Genomic DNA, 16,900 nt, shown 5'->3' on the forward strand with positions numbered 1-16,900 from the left:
ACAAAATGGTTTAGGATTAACAAAGGTATAGACAATTTTCAGTACGGAGTTAATTCCCGTCCACCCTGCAGAACTTTTAGGATTTCTCTGAAACCACAACAAATAGTAGCAGAAAGCGAAAAACCGGAAACAGGGTATAAATTTAAACGGATGTAAAAAAAAATACATTCCACATCATCACAGATAGATTATTATTATTACGTATTTCACTGAGAAAACCGTTACCCTGACAGTGGGATATTGTACAAATATACGGGATCCCTTTGTTTACTGCGGAAATCTGTACGGAGCATTTGTTATCCATATACTAGAAACGTACTGCATTTTCCCGCTTAGATGTTACATCATGCCGTTTCAGGATGTTTGATATGCTAACAGTTTTCCATATATTACATACGCCAACTATATGTTATATACGCCCATCTGTATGTGAGATCCTGACCGCCTACGGAAAGTACGTGTATTTGGAACACTTATACGGAAAGTACGTATAAAACATACGTGTTCAGTTATACGTTTGCTGCAGGACATTGCATAGGGTTGTACGTTAAGTCCAAAAAATACAGGATTTACGTATGTAACCTACGTTTACGTATGCCACATACACTTTCTTCAGTGTACGTGTCACATTATTGCGTTCTTTCGGGTTAGCTTTGAAACGATAAGAAATTAATGAAAACTATAACATAAATGGAGATACAAACTTTAAGGAAAATATGAACCAACTTAAAAAAAAAAGCAGGAAGAGAAAAAAGCACTAAAATGCAGAAAATGATAAAGCATTGAAAAGTAGATAATAATAACGATAAAGCACATAAAACAGAAAATAACTGATTAATATTGTCTACAAAAATGTTTGAAGTCGTGACAAGCCGAACAATTTTTAAAAGATGATTTGCATACACACATGTTTTAGTTTCATATTTGCTGCCAAACACAGCACACAATATTAAACAAAATTTTAAACAAGGGGACCCTAGTAGCAAGAAAGCTTTCTACCAGTTGGCGAATCGTTGGATTTTGGCTTTCTGCGCTTGCACTTGAAACGCATACTTTTATACAATGTGCCTTTTGTTGTACTTGGAAGTGATGCTTTAGACCTTTTGCAGAGCGTCATAGCATCACTTGCCGTTCATTGGATATTGACTTGATTTGACTTGTATAACGCTTACGTCAAACTTGAATGGAACACTGAATGCAAGATTGCCTCATGTAACTTCGTTACTCGAATCCAGCTTGCGGCATTCCTTCCAATCAAGTTGGTTGCAAGTTTGGCCCACTTCCAATTCAAGCTTACAGCAAGCGGTTTGCAAGTTATCTCTACTACTAGGAGAGAATCGTTTAAGAAAACAATTGCAATAAAAGACGAATATAAGTGCTGAAAAATTGTAGATTGAAATAAAAGAAAATTACAAATACAAGTTACAATTGTAAGCGTTGACAAACGATAAACAAAACAGTGGCGAATCTAGAAGATAAAAACTGGGGGCAGCTAGAGCCCAGACTATGATAGGTATAGATATCATGAGATTACACAAATCATTTTAATTTGAAACTCGTCTACGCACTTCATGAATCATTTCTTTCACCAATTACAGTTAAGACATGAAGTACGAATTAACAAATAATAAGTTATAGGCATTCACAGTTACGGTAGCTAAACGAATTAGCACTCGACATTACCTTTTATATGGCAACAAAATTGTAATTAACATTCAAGTTTAAACTTGTCGGAGAAAAGAGGTTTGGACTCTTGTCCGCGCGGTCCCGGGCTCGATTCTAGTCCGGTACTTCCCAATTTTCGGCGTCCACCCAGCATCGTGAGGCAAAATGGGGAATCACGTGAATAAAAGACGTGACGGTCACTAGATCTAGAAAGCCCCTGGTACGTAGGGCGACGTAGCTTGTTGACCACGTCCTAAACTGCATGACAATCATCTTGGCATTTGAAGGCGGTGCTCCAAGATCCCTTTAAATACTGCTAGCAAATGAGAATCCAGCGGTATTGCCACGTTTATTTTGTACACGTTCACGTGTACCCCCTGCCAGGCCCGTAGCCTGCCCAAAAATTTAGGGGGGGCCCGACCCAATCATATTATACTTCATCACCATATTATAGTTCATTTGCAAGCCTATCATGAAACTTTTATTGGGGCCAGCCAAAGTTTAGGGGGGGCCCGGCCCCCCTAGCCCCCCCGTGGATACGGGCCTGCCCCCTGCCACCTGATCGCGCTGTAGTTTGTCTGCTTAGCCATACTCACACCCCTTTACCACTTGGCAACGTCGCGCTAGAGCTTGCGTTTTATTCGTTTACCTGAAATGTCAAGATGTTTGTCACAGGCTTTAGTTGCTAGGCTAGATAGTTCAGCCGGTCTCTAACAAATGGCATTGGAGCGGCTCAGAACCACGGAGAGCTGTTATGCCTAGTGGTTTAGTTTGGTATGAATACACAACTCACCGCTATTAATGTTATCCTAGAAGTGTCCAATAAAGAATAAAAGGCAACGCTTATTATAAATTTCAAAAATGCATAAATAATAACTTCAATTGTAAGGGTGGATTCTAAAAGACTCTAAGTCAACTTTTGTCAATTTTGGGATATTGGTTCTATCAAGTTCCCTTTTCAGTATCTCCGTATACTGAACATGGGTTTCACGCCAAAACTTCAAAAATCAAATTAATTGTAGGCAAAAGAAAACAGCATTCTTTTCCAAGGTGTCCTAAGTCAACAGTATTCTCCGAAGCTAATTTCTGACTCATGCTTAAAAACACTTATAAAACTCTTGCTATAGATGATAATTTCAACGCTATCTTACGAAAAGTAGGCAATTGCAATTTTCTTTCATGTACGTACATTACTTTTCTTTCACAGAAGTAGAATGATGGAAACAAACCAGGGGCGGACTGGCAACCATAGGGCCCACCCTGCTAAACTGAAATGAGAGCCCACTGTATAAAATGTAAAAAATGCACTTGGCATTCTTCATATGTATTACATATAGAAGTCCATCTTCGAATCCATAAATAGTATCCCATAAGTTTTCCAATGGAATAAGGGCATGTAGCCTATTCAGTGCCGGCGGAGAATGAACAACAGATTTTTTAAAATTACAAACTAGTTAATTTTGACATGATTTTACCTATGTCTGCTGGAAATCCCAAAAAATAAAGACTGGTGTTTCAGGAAATGCCATCAGATTAAGAAAAAAAAGCAGTAGAGGAGATATAGACATTTGAGAAACATTAATTAATTTTGAGGCAATTTTTATTGCGTTTTCATGTAAAATAACATATCTGAAACTTTTTTTTAAAAAAAATAACCAAACCTGCAACCACCCTACTTAACGAAGATCCGTATTTTGTTATAGCTGATCTGGGGATCCCCTCCCCCTTGATAACGTAAAAAATACCACTTACTTCAGTCGCGGGAGTCTGCTCGCGAATGTGCCGAAATCTCTGTCTGTACCTGTCTTTTTGGCGAGAAGAAAATGTTGTAACCCACATACACAAACTCGTCTAAATATTGCTGTATAATCTCGAGGAAGTACGCGCCGCTCTTAGCAGACAATTCTCTCCCCCCCCCCCCGCCAAGCATGTCAGCTGAGACAACAGACATGGCGTCAGTGTTGGAAACTTGAAAAAGCTGTAACTTTGTGGCCTCAATGCAACACAAAGAATGCGATTGGAGGTAAATTTGCGATAGATTTCAAAATGCAAGATTTTCCTTGACATAAGTAAGTCATAATATAATATCTTCATGTCGCAGAAAGATTACCTATCGTCTAGTGGAGTCTTCCCATTCCTCGGCTGGCTCCAACTTCTCTTTTCATATGAATACCTACTTTGCACATCACAAATAATTTTTACATTTTACTACACTTTTATTTTAAATTAACTTTAAATAACTAAAGGGAAGTTAACATTTACACGATATACACACTGATTTGACTTACAGTATAAGTGTTCAGCACTTTTAGAAGTTACACCAACGCTTACTGAACCCAATGTCGGCAGCTAGTGCTCTCAAACGGGTCAGGTCAGGCTTCATCGGGTCAGGGCTCGAGTCGAACCTCCTTGGGTCACAGGTCGGGTCAGGGCTGCTCTAGCCACGGGTCGGCTCGGGTCAACTTTCTTATGCGTCGTTTCGGCTAAAACCTATTCGGGTCATGAGTCGGGTCGGGTCGACGTTCAACTCTACCCGACCCTCTCGACCCGAGGATTTAACCGAAATGGCGCATAAGAAAGTTGACCCGAGCCGACCCGTGGCTAGATCAGCCCTGACCCTAGCGTAGGTGACCTGACCCGACCCGTGTCTCAAGCAGACCCCTGACCCATGAAAGCCTGATCTAACCCGTTTGAAAGCACTACGCGGCAGCAAACAGTTCAGTTAATTTCGTGTTCGCCTGTTGAAGTTGTGTAATTTCAAGTAAAAATAGCCATAAAAGATAAGCTACAATTGACTGAAATCATCCAAAGACGTGGTGTATACATTATAATTTATAAACACCTTAGACAGAAAAAACAAACAAAAAAATACCTGTCAACTGTCCTGGAGTACTCGAATGAGTCACATCACGCTCATTTGTTTCTTGGGGCTTCACAGATTCAAATAGCCTAAGTTGTTTTGGGTCAGATGCAGCTTTTTGTAAATCACATCTTCGTTTGTGTTCTCGCTTTTTAGCACCACTTTTATATTTTTTTCTTTACAGTAATCTTACAATTACTCCTATCAGCCATACTGAAACAACCACATCTGTCTCTTCCACGACAAACGACACGTAACTGGTGTTCTAATAATTGACTTGCTGCCGTCGGATTTGCTCTTCGATGTAATATACAAATAAAACACGAGCCGAGAGCAGCAACTTCATAGTAATTGTTTGAGGTTTGTATAAAACAACCGTTGATAGTGGCGACTAATTTCTTTTCGCTTTACCGCACTAAAAAAATAAAACAACGAAGCCTGATCCGATTTCTTTCTTCGAAGTTTGGTCTGAGGACAATGCAGTTCAAAAGCGTTCCGGCTCCACCTCCACTTTCCATAATAACAATATCTACGAAACTATTGTTTCTTTAAAACATCGCCACTCACCGGCTTGTAAAAGGACCGGAGTAGGCAATGGTATCCAAATCCAATAACAGCCTGAAATCTACCTAGGTACTGTGTTTCTTATATTAAAAAAAAGTATTAGTTAACGTGCTCGTTTTTAACAGCTGCTGTATCACAAACCCCGCAATGTTTTAGGGCCTGATTGTCTCATAGACGGAACCTTTTCAAGTCGATAAACGTGAAGAAGAATAAGGTCTGTTCATGAAAGTTTAACTTTACGTCTTTTTTATGCAAAACACAAGTTTGCGGGAGTTACTCTGCCATGTTTTTGATACTGGTAGGTTTAATTGAGCACATCTTTTTAAAATTGGTGGAGAGGGCCCACCTGTTTGGGGGGCCCACCCTGCATTTGCAGGGTAGCAGGGTGGGCCAGTCCGCCCCTGAAACAAACACAAAAATGGTCTCCTGAAAAACTTACTTTCTTGACTTAGGCCGTTTTGGAATTGAGCTCTTCAATTATTTTTGTTACTCAAAAAATCTGGGAGGGAGGGGGGGCTAGACCTCCCCGGTCAATGGATGGATCCGCCACTGAATCAAAACCCTACTACAAACTGAAAATTACTCATGGAGGTTGCAGGCAAGAAAAAGTGATCAAAGTGGGTCGTGAAATGAAATAGGTTGTTAAACCCTGTACTAGAGTGAGTAGGAAAACAATCTACGACCACTGCACAGAAAGAAGGATAAGTCCTCAGCAAGGACAAACGGGATTGCTGGGGACAAAAGGGTAGAGATATATCGTGTCCTATTATATTACCTAACCCCTTCCCCAACTTTTGAACAAGATCGTGCGATGTTCTGATGCATGCATTGTGCGTGTGAGACAAAAACGTAACAGATCGTGTATGGTGCTCACCGTTCCAATTCTGTAGACTTTATATATATATATCCAAGGTACACAAAAGGACATTAATCATTTACACACGAAGACCCTCTGATATCTTGATGCAGTTGAATGTGATGTATCTGCTTGTGTACCCATCCAGTGAGACGAGAAGAGAGCGAGCGACTAATTCTTTTTTGGACTTGAATGATAAGATGGCCGTGAAAATTTTCATTATCCACGGGGCTAGAATGATCGTAACACTAAGATGCTCCCCGGAGACGACTTGTACCTAATCTGTTCCACATTGAAAAGAAAAAAGAAAAGAAAACCTTTTGCAGCACCACTTCAAATGTAAACTATTTATGAGCAAACGTTTTGGAGCCAAAGTTAAAAGAAAGAAGAAAAAAATTGTGGAGGAGACAAGGATCCGGATTTATTTTGTTGCTTGCTTTCTTTTAGAACGAACACGTGAGTGCTGGTTGTACGTAGGTAGTATTCTTTGTAAATGTACGCAAGAAGTGTCATCTGCAACTTATATTTCTGTCTAGACCAGTGGTGGATCTATCCCGGGGGAAGGGAGGGGGGCTTAGGCTCCCCAGTTTTTTGAGTAAAGAAAATAATTTACGATATTATTTATATCATTTTTGAAAGTTTATAGTAAACTCATTATATATTTATCAAGGGAGATCAGAAACTACTGAGGGCCATTAGGTAGAAAATATCTAAGTGGAAACACAAACAAGCGAAAGAAATAGAAATATGACTTTGTAATGGACAACATTTTGACTGTGAACTTTCACGAGGTTATTCTATTTCCTTCCACATTCTCATTCTACCAGAAATTTTCCGTAACCATAAACTTCCATACTGTTTTATAGAATTTTAGACTTTAACTATTTTATAGAATTGCGCCACAGATGGCATTACTGTTCGAGAAGAGGCGTTTCGATTGTGAATATATATAGGATGTTCTAAAAATAGTGCCCAGGGAGTACAAAGCACTATTCTACAAGTTCAAATAATGCGAGAAATATATATATATATAATTGTATACCATTCGGGTCTTCATTTGGAGACGCGAATTTCACTACGTGGCAACGTCGCAGATAAAGAACAGCAGAGAAAATCTACCAATCCATCCAATAGTTACATCGATTCTTTCCAGATGGCAGTTAAAATCGATAGACATTAACACTAGAAACGTAACAATCGATGGAACGACTTGATGAATTCGTGTTAATCTATATACATAGTGAAATTTTTAATTCACCATATCAGCTGCAGGAACTCCGGAGGGTATACCATTATACAGCACATTTTTGCTTTATTTTCACCTGAAGAATAGTGCTGTGTTGTTTGTGGGCGCCATTTTTAGAACACCCTACGTCCAATGCTGTTTAGTCTAATAAAAGTGAATGATTGGGAAATTAAATAATTTTGTGCCCTTGATTGGGAATCGAACCGGGATCCACAGCACTAAAGGCACAGAGGCTAGCCACTAGACCAGCGGTGAGGGCCACAGACATTTTTGGGGCTGGTGCTATAAACAGAAAAATCTATTTATTATTTACAACTTATTTCGTTCGATGTTTTTCAAAAGTATATGTGAAAGTTTAACAGATTATTATTATTATTATTATTATTATTATTATTATTATTATTATTATTATTATTATTATTATTATTATTATTATTATTATTATTATTATTATTATTAAACTGCTTAGGTACGAGGAAACTCAGCTGATTGCACACATGTTGACTTAACTACAAAGCTGAAGTTTGATTAAACGTAGTCTTACTGCTAATTTGATCTCGTTTTTAATATTCTTTTGTAATTTACCTGAAGGTAACACACAAGAAGAAAACTTTATGTCCAGAAAAAATTAAAGAAATTTTTATATCAAATCACATTTGATTCATACAGACTGCCTTCTATAAGAACCTTGCCTTCTGTGTTCTGTAGAAACTACACTTGATCCGTGAAGAAAAATAATGATCCGAATATACAAAAACAAATAAAACGCTGTTATCAAACTACTGTAATTTACTGTATCAAAGCTCAAGCTTCTGAGACATTTTCTTAGGTTATTATATTCTCTCAGATGATGAAGTATTGACTCTGTCCTGTCATCAAGTCGTATTTTTTTCTTTCTTTTCTTCTGTGGAGTGTTCTGTATTTCCAGTCTTCTGAAGGCATGACAATTTAATTTGCCGTCTTCATTCAGTATTTTCATATGCCTGAAAATGTGAGGAGAGGTTCTGTGTATTATCCTGTTCAACTGCTTGTGCCAAACCTTCTACGGCGTTGTTGGTTCGCGTTCGAGGCCTCTGACCGCTGGAATTTGTAACTTCTCCGGAGGAAGGCTTGGGTTTTCCACTCATTGCTCTGTAAAATAATCATTGAAATGCTTACCTCGAGTGCTCCCAATCTTCTCTAACCTGAGCCACGCTTTTCATTTACGTCTGACTTCCCTTTTTTACATGTTGTGTTACACATATTATATGCATAAAAAGTGAGTATGTGTCGTTGTTAAGAAACGACCAATCTGCTACTTAAAAGTGTATTTGCTATATATATATATATATATTTATTTATTTATTTATTGGGTGTTAATGAACTATACGGACAAACTGTAAGAGATGCTTCCTTACATCAAAATAACAGAAAAAGTTCATATGGACCTGTGGGGAAAAGTGCATCGTTTCAGAGCTAGGGCTGTCCAAAATCGCGAAAAAACCGAATTTCAAGAGGCCCTATTCTGAATTCGAGAAACTGTGGATGGTGGTTCTTACCAGTGTAAAGGAAGTTATGCATATGCAGTCCAAAAATGCATATTTTTTCATTAATATTCAATTGGTATTCAGAGTATCCTCTGTAGGGTGAAATTTCCAGTCATGCTATCAACCGAATTTTGAGATATGCTCTGATTTTATGATTGGGCCAAAGTAGGCAAATGATAAACCTTGATAAAAAAAAAAAAAGAAAAGAATGTATGCACGTGGTTAAGTGCTCGGAGAAGGCTGCAGAGCCTTAACTTCGCCACGTAAAAGAAGTCATAAATAAATAAAATAAATAAATAAACACGAAATTATTTGGCCTAATGTCGGAGGTGTTACGGTTCCGTGCATGTAGCGCCCGTAGACTTAGCGCCCAGTGTTTCTGGCTCACAGAAGGAATTTTACATTGATTTTATCTCACAATCAGGGATGTCCAGTTCATTTTACCACTCTTTCCACAGGTCGTTAATTCCTGTTATTTTCTTACATCCATGTTCCGTCCACTAAGTAAAACTGTTATGAAGAGGGAGAGAGAGAGAGCGAGAGAGAGAGAGACAGAGAGACCAGCCAATAGCACTGATTATGACGCTTCAATGAATCATAACCTCCGGGGGAAAGGGTGAAACGCAGAAACGTAGTTATATATATATATATATATATATATATATATATATATATATATATATATATATATATATATATATATATATATATATATGTATGTATGTATGCATGTATGTAACTGTACTCCGTGGTATGCAATGCTCTACAATATTTAAATGTACTATAAACTAAGGTTACATATTTAGCTTTTAATGTGAAAACTATGTAAAACAGACGTAATCTAGAATACCGCAATGAGGATAAAGCATACAAAAAACGGTGAACATATTCTCACGACTGAGAACCGGGACAAAATGTAAACTGGCGAAACACCGGGATAAGAGTCTTCATGGAGGTCACGGTGGTTCAGTGGTAGAAACACTCACATCTGGTTCATGTGATCCCTGGTTTTATCCCATCTTGCGTCAAATGGGCTTTGTGGTAGTCAGACATTGCGTGCATGATAAACTCGGAGTTCTCTCGTTTTCTCTCACTTTCTTCATTCCACCATTTCATTCATACAATCACCGTCTTCTCTATCCTACTCAAGGTTTCATTTCATTTCAAGAGCTTTCAAACCAGGACTGTCCCGGTAAAAACCTGACATATGGTAACTCTGACTATAAAACAACATCGGTTTCGATACCAAAAAAGAAAAAGTCAAATTATCATATGGTATTACACAGTTTCAGAAAAAAAAAAATCTAACAAGCTAGCTGCATTAAGTCTGATACATATTTCACAACTTTATGCGTAATATAAATCTATATAGTTAAGCAATTGATATCATACACTACAAGCACTGAAAAACAACGTAACGTTCTATAATAAAAAGAACGTTGCTTTACGAACCAATAAGTTAATCGCTCTACGAACCTTATTGTACACATTATACCCTAAAGTTACAGCCTTATGCAGTAATCAATTCCAATCAGATATTGAACGAGTATGGTGTTTCTTTGAGAATAATCCATCACTAAGTTGAACAAGCGCCTTTGAAGGCTAGTCGTCTTCCATTTTATCCTCTTCTTCGGTAATTCATCTCGCTGCTCTTGTTCGATGCAGTTGAAACCATGGCCTCATCCTTTTGTAATGTCCATCCACAAGGAAGGATGGACAGGTTCAACCTTTTGGAATTTCAAATTCGAAGCTTCTGTCAATTTACTCGTTCGTGTCTCTTTCTGTAATTTTGCTATATGAACGGGTGGGTTGCGAGGAAACAAAAGAGGCTAGCAAAGAAATTGAATCGTAAGATCACCGTAAGATGAAAGTCGCATACTCCAGAGACTACCTGATGCGTAATGTTGATCAAAATAAATTAGGAATTCTTCAGTTTCTTCTGGTACGATTTGTTGTAAGTAATCCATCACTTCTGACCCTTGTCAGAGAGAAGGAAAACAAATCCGTCCACCATTCCATAGAAATCGGACTTTCTCATTCTCCCTGTAAAAATTCGCCAATCCCAAGTGCTGCAGTATGTACTTCGTGTTCGTGTGACTTGTCTGGAACGCTTTGGCTTACGACTTCCCTCACTAGCCACGTCTGGTTGAGAGTTTAATTTACATATTCCCATATATGTTTGTTTTATCTTTCCTCGCTGGTCTAGTGGCAAGAACGCAAGCCTTTGGCATATGAGGTTCAAGATTCGATTCCTGGTGGGAGAGCATTGAATGACCAAAGTGGTTCGGATTCCACTAAAATCACTAAATTCAAGTCTTCTTTAGCCTACCTGGCAAAACCATGGGACATAAAACTAAATACAAACCTATTTATTATTATTATTATTATTATTATTATTATTATTATTATTATTATTATTATTATTATTATTATTATTATTATTATTATTATTATTATTATTATTTATTTATTTATTTATTTATTTATTTTTGCAAAAAGAAGATTTTATTATGAAGTAAAACACTATTCAGAAGTATAATATTGAAATTTGCAAGAAGAAAACTTATTTCTGCGTAACAAAATTTAAAAATTAATTAGTCTCAGGTAATTGTTTTACAATTCTCCATGTCTTTTTAGGTACTTTTCACTACACTAATCAGCACTTTGATAAGTCGTGATGAAATGTAAACATAGTTTCGTTGCAATTCTCCATGTCCAGTAGGCATTTTTGACGTACTGTTATTAGCGCTTTTGATATTTCGAGATCAAAGGTTTGAAGGGGTCTGTGCCCCACCCAACCATTTTTCCCAGGAAAATACGAAACACATATTCCATCATTTAACGTTTATAATATCTGTGCACAATTTCATTCACTCCGGCTAACTTCTTCTTGTCTTTCGGACCTCAAATTTCTCCAAATTTTGGGTGGAGGCTTTTACCCCTTAAAACAGTTTTCCCCAGAAAAGAAAAAACACGTATTCGTTTCTTTCATGTGTAATATCTACCTGCCAAATTTTATCAAAATCGGAGTGTTACACTTCGAAAATGTTACATGTCAGTACATTCATGTAGTACATTTGCGGCAGAAAGTTGTTGTTTTGTGCTCCCTCTTTGCTGGAGAGAATTTCTTAGACTGTTCCTCTTCAGTATGCAGGGAAGCTTCCATTCTCCGTGATTTTTTCTCAACGTTGGCGAACTGCTAACCAGACGAAATGAAGAATTTACGGCATTTCAAACTTTTTAAATGTCTGTTTCTCATTTGAAATTACGCTTTGATGACACAATACCATAAGTGTTGAGTCCACTTACATCAGTTATGTAAAATACTGTCATAGGCCATTTTGTTCATTGTTTTGTAATCTAACAGCGAGCCATATGATTGTTAGTGTGAACGTGTGATTTTGTTGTGTTGTAATATATGATAACTTTGAGTTTTTCCTCCGCTCTAAAAGTGACCACTTCATGATAGCTGTGCATTGTTTTGCAATGGGTGATCTTACTGGGAATATATTGTCAAAAGAGACAGCGCACCCAAAAAATGAGAAATTGTTCGTCTACAGTCATATTATATGTAAGAATAAAATTATATTGCAGAGTGTGTGAAGAATCTGCAACTTCACAAATTAGGAACAGTTCATCATCAGGTATTCTAATAGCGCCGATGTTGTCATCAAAACATGAGGCAGCCCATGTAGGATCGCTTTTCTCCGGAGTTTTGCTTTTTGCATTAGCACGTGCTTTTGCATTAGCTATAAGTGCTACGCTTCAAACTTCTAACCAATCCTCTGGATAAGAAAACTACTCAACGTCTCATTTCAATATGGGTACCTGAACAAGAAACTTCAGTTGCATTTGTATATAAGTCTGCTAATATCTTATCGTCTGTTGGGAATCAATTTCTTCATTGTTTATTGATTTACCAAAAATATTCCTCCTCTACCATCAATAGTGACGTGTATTGTTAGTGATCTGTTTGTCTACCATGTGCAATGATCAAAACACACTAACAATAAACAAAACTTTACATACAATCAGTGGCAAAGCCAGGATTTCTATTCGGGGGGGGGGGGTCAGTGTCCTACTCCGGAAAACTTTTTTTGTTAATGTGGAGACTGAAAGCGCAAATTTAGATTTTATTCTAGCAACTTTTTAAAATTTTGGTTCTTGGGAGTTCATATCCCGGGAAACTCCCCCTGGATACGCAATGCATACAATGGGAAAATTAATACAGTTTGATAGACAAAGCAACTATTATGCTTCTGACAATGGACTTATATAAGTGAATAAATAAAGAAAAGCTGCTACTAAAATAAGCAAAATTGCAAATAATAAAATCAATCAAACTAAATAATAACACAAAGTTGCAATATGTTATATCTGACTTCATTGGGACAGTTAGAAGATTATCAGAACGTTCACTCCGCTACGAGCCACAATCTCAATCTATTCTGAATCTGTCCTCATATTTCTTCATTAAGGCTCGAGTTTAATGGACCCACTCGGTACCCAATGCTATAAATTTTAAAAACTATCACTTAACTCACGGAAATGAAAAAAAAAATAATAATAATACTTAAATAACATAATACAAGAACACAACCAGGGAAATGTCATAGAATCTCAATACTTACTAAGCCTTAGTAATTATTAAAGAAAGTATGCGTACGAGTGCAATGGACCCACCTGGTAGTCCTAGGCAGTAGCGACGGTTGGACGTTAAAAGTGGGGAGGCAAGACATGATCTGAATATAGTATTTGTATGTCAATGTTACTTTTCCTGGTTGCTTGTAACACTTTGTTAGACTAAAGGCTGTATAACTATTAGGAGGCTGTTATATAGACTAAAGGCTGTATAACTGTATAACTATCTTTTTCAGTTAAAATACCGTATATCTTGTTTCATATTTTGTTACGTAAATTGACAAGAGCAACACAAGATACTAACTCTTTGTACTCTTATACAACGAAGGTGTAAGAAGAGATCTGATTCCTTGCTCATCAAATCAAAAAATCATAAAATCATGTATCTTAAAATTCTGTCTGGAAAATTGTGTGATCAGATTAGGGACCTATTTAATAACAAATTTGCAAACCAAATAAATAGAAAGGATAATATTAATCAAATAATCATAGTAATGGATAATAAGGCTTGTTCTGCAAAAGTTATATTGAAACTGTATAACAAAATACTTTGGTTTGTGTAATATTTACCTGTACCTTGGGCAGAAAGTACTCATACATATGCACTATACTTAGTAGAATGTTCATTTCCTATTAACAAAAGAAGAATGTTTTTAATATATGTAAGTGATTATTATGGGATAGTTGTTGCTATGGACATGTTTTATGGTTTTATGCTAGTCAGTGAGTTTGTGTACTTAACAATTTTAAGAAAAGGATATTATAAGTTATATCAAATAATAAACCAGTTTAACATCGGTTATAGACGTTGTCAGTTTTATTAAAAAGGTGAGATTAATGGTATTTAAATATCGAAGCTAATATTTTTAATGTCCAAGAAATACTACCACTTCGAATTTTTATCTCAGCAAACGAACCAGGTTTACGACTATCTTTTTGATAAGTCGTTGTAAAAATTTGGTTTACCTCACCCGGGACTTTGTAAATTCAGTTCCCGAAGAAGAGTAAGATTGAATTTACTTTTATACTACATTTAATGAATACGAACTTAACCGTATTACGAAGTGGTAAAGTAATCATAAGAAAAATGGACAACGAAACAATGCTGCAGGAATCAAATACTAGTGACAGCGATGAGACTAGTGTAACACCAGGATTGACATCGGAAGATATCTTGTTAGCTTTACAGCGACAAATGATGCAAATGTCTACCGAGATAAAGCAGACCATAGAGCAGAAGTCTGACGAAGCTAACAAGCGATACGAAGAATTAAAGCAGACCATGGAACAGAAGTTCCACGAATCTAACACGACCATGGAACAGAAGTTCAACGAAGCTAACAAACAAAATGAAGAATTAAAGCAGACCATGGAACAGAAATTTAACGAATCTAACAAGACCATGGAACAGAAGATAGAACTGAAGTTTGACGAAGCTAACAAGCAATATGAAGAATTAAGTAGACGGATAGAACGGATTGAACAGAAATCAGATGAAACGAAACAAACAATTGTCCAGGTGGTGAACGACATATCCTCACAGTTCGAGGAAAAGTTAAAAAGGATATCCGATGATTGTCAAGAAAAGCACAATCACCAAAACCAAGAAATTAGTGCTTTAAAAAAAGATTTAGAAGTAATAGAATCTTCCATTAAACAGCAAAAGATCCAGGTTAGCAACAATTCTAATAACATACTGTTAAAATAATACGGTAGTTAGTGATCTCTTGCCTGTCAGATGACAATTAACTAATTAATAATTTCCTTTTTCAACAAGCAAGACTTTATTTTACATGAATTAGAGGTTACAATTACAAATTTAGATTATGTTCTCTCACAGGAGACCATTCGTCCAGCTTAGAGCCTTATATGAATGACAGCAAGTTATGAAAATGAAAAATACAACTTACATTAAGTATGCTGGTATACCACCCATGTTATTGCAGATCTTGGTTGGTTGCTGAGAGATCCGTTGGTTGTTCCGAGCTGATCTTTGGACCTCTCCCTTACCTTTTTATACGCTATTAATTTCGTCAGCCAAACCCTGAGGTTCTCCGTAACAGCCTTGTTTGTTCACTTAATTACTTCTTACGCTACGTGACTGCCGGAGAACCTCATTAGTCCACAATAAGTGTGACAAAATTCTTTTGTTATCTAACTTAAGTACACATATATTTTAGCACTACAAAATAATGTCAAAAATCTTTTTTGATATATTATTTTTTAAAACCGTTGAGCTAACTTCTTTCTTTTTTTTTTTTTTCACTCATATGATAGTTTCATTGCAGTCCCCCACTTATGAGGAACTGTTCTTGAACATCACCGTAGTGTGTGTCACTTTTTTTTTTTCACTCATTTAAAGAAATCAAAATCAAAATAAATTGTATCAAATCAATAACTAAAGGAACAGTGAATTCTTAAATCAAATTAAAAGAGTAATTAAACTAATGGTTGCAATTTCTTATTGTCATAAAATGACAATATTTTATTGATGAAACAACTGACTTACAATGGTAGTATAGTGGATATTTTGTAACAATATAAATTATTTAACAGTGAGCATCCAAGAGTACTGAATTCATAACCAGACATAGTATGTCAGATTAATTGTATAACAGATCATTATAATTTTACTCAATGCTTAACCAAACGGAAATAAGCTAAATATTTAAACATTCAAATCTGCCTGTCACTTTCAGAGACCTCCTAATTTCATGTCACATGCAAAATAGACAGTTAAAGTTCTCTGTAGTCATACATTACCTTATTGCATATTTCGCTTGGTCTTGGCCGGACAATGGTCTTTCTTGCGGTGTTTGTAATTTCGTATAGACCATTCCATTGCGATTCTGGATACAGGACCCAGAATGCAGAATGCAGAATCCAGAATGCAGAATGCAGAAACCAGAATGATTTTTTAGTTGCAAACTTAATCATTTTAAATGGACTATTGTCCTTGTTTGCCTTAATTATTTTTCTTTTAACTTTGCCAAAAGCCACCATAAAAATTTACAAAATCTTAGGAAAGTCCTAATTACATTTCCTGACAAAATATTGTTGTAATCTAATGATGTAAAAATAAGTATTTTTGAATTTTAATTTACCCTGAGGTTTGCTTTCATCTTTTTCGTGATTTTATCCGAATTGTTAATTACTACTGACAAGCAATGTTATTTGACTACAGGTGATTCTTGACTATTTTGCTTCTGCTTCCAACGATTTCTTGATTACAAGTCCTGTCCTTGTGAGTTTTTAAAAATAATGTGATGCATATATCCAAAAGTTAAAATATTACAGAAAACTTAGTTCCATCTTCACCTACCAAATTGCCATTATAATTTTTTTTATGAAAAAATGATTTTTTAAATTCTCAGTTCATGGTTTCATTACATTACCCCACCAACTGGAAGAAAAATTCCTGAACAGTACCTTTAGCGTATGTCATTAGCTTTTAAATTCTCAGTTCGAATAAACATTGAATAAATTGACAAACACTAAACACTGTGAAAAACACTGGGGGGTGAACATAATGTCCACTTGAA

The 16,900-nt window shown here is 36.3% G+C and overlaps 1 long non-coding RNA gene across 3 annotated transcripts in view; it reads right to left on the reverse strand.

Annotated features, from left to right (window-relative positions):
* LOC145683722 (uncharacterized) overlaps nt 1-16,900 on the reverse strand; it is a 255,564-nt gene that overhangs the window by 21,468 nt on the left and 217,196 nt on the right. Inside the window, exons 1-2 of one of the 3 annotated variants that reach the window (XR_014131169.1) lie at nt 15,269-15,465; nt 7,796-8,322 (exon numbers count right to left, since the gene is read on the reverse strand). The exons of 1 other annotated variant lie outside the window; for it this stretch is intronic. This is a non-coding gene — a long non-coding RNA (uncharacterized LOC145683722). Of the gene's footprint in view, nt 1-7,795; nt 8,323-15,268; nt 15,466-16,900 lie in introns of those variants that run through there. One more of the 3 variants, XR_014131171.1, reaches the window with a different exon arrangement.

Source organism: Thermobia domestica, chromosome 1, assembly GCF_964235325.1.
Source record: "Thermobia domestica chromosome 1, izTheDome1.hap1.1, whole genome shotgun sequence".
Taxonomy (NCBI): domain Eukaryota; kingdom Metazoa; phylum Arthropoda; class Insecta; order Zygentoma; family Lepismatidae; genus Thermobia; species Thermobia domestica.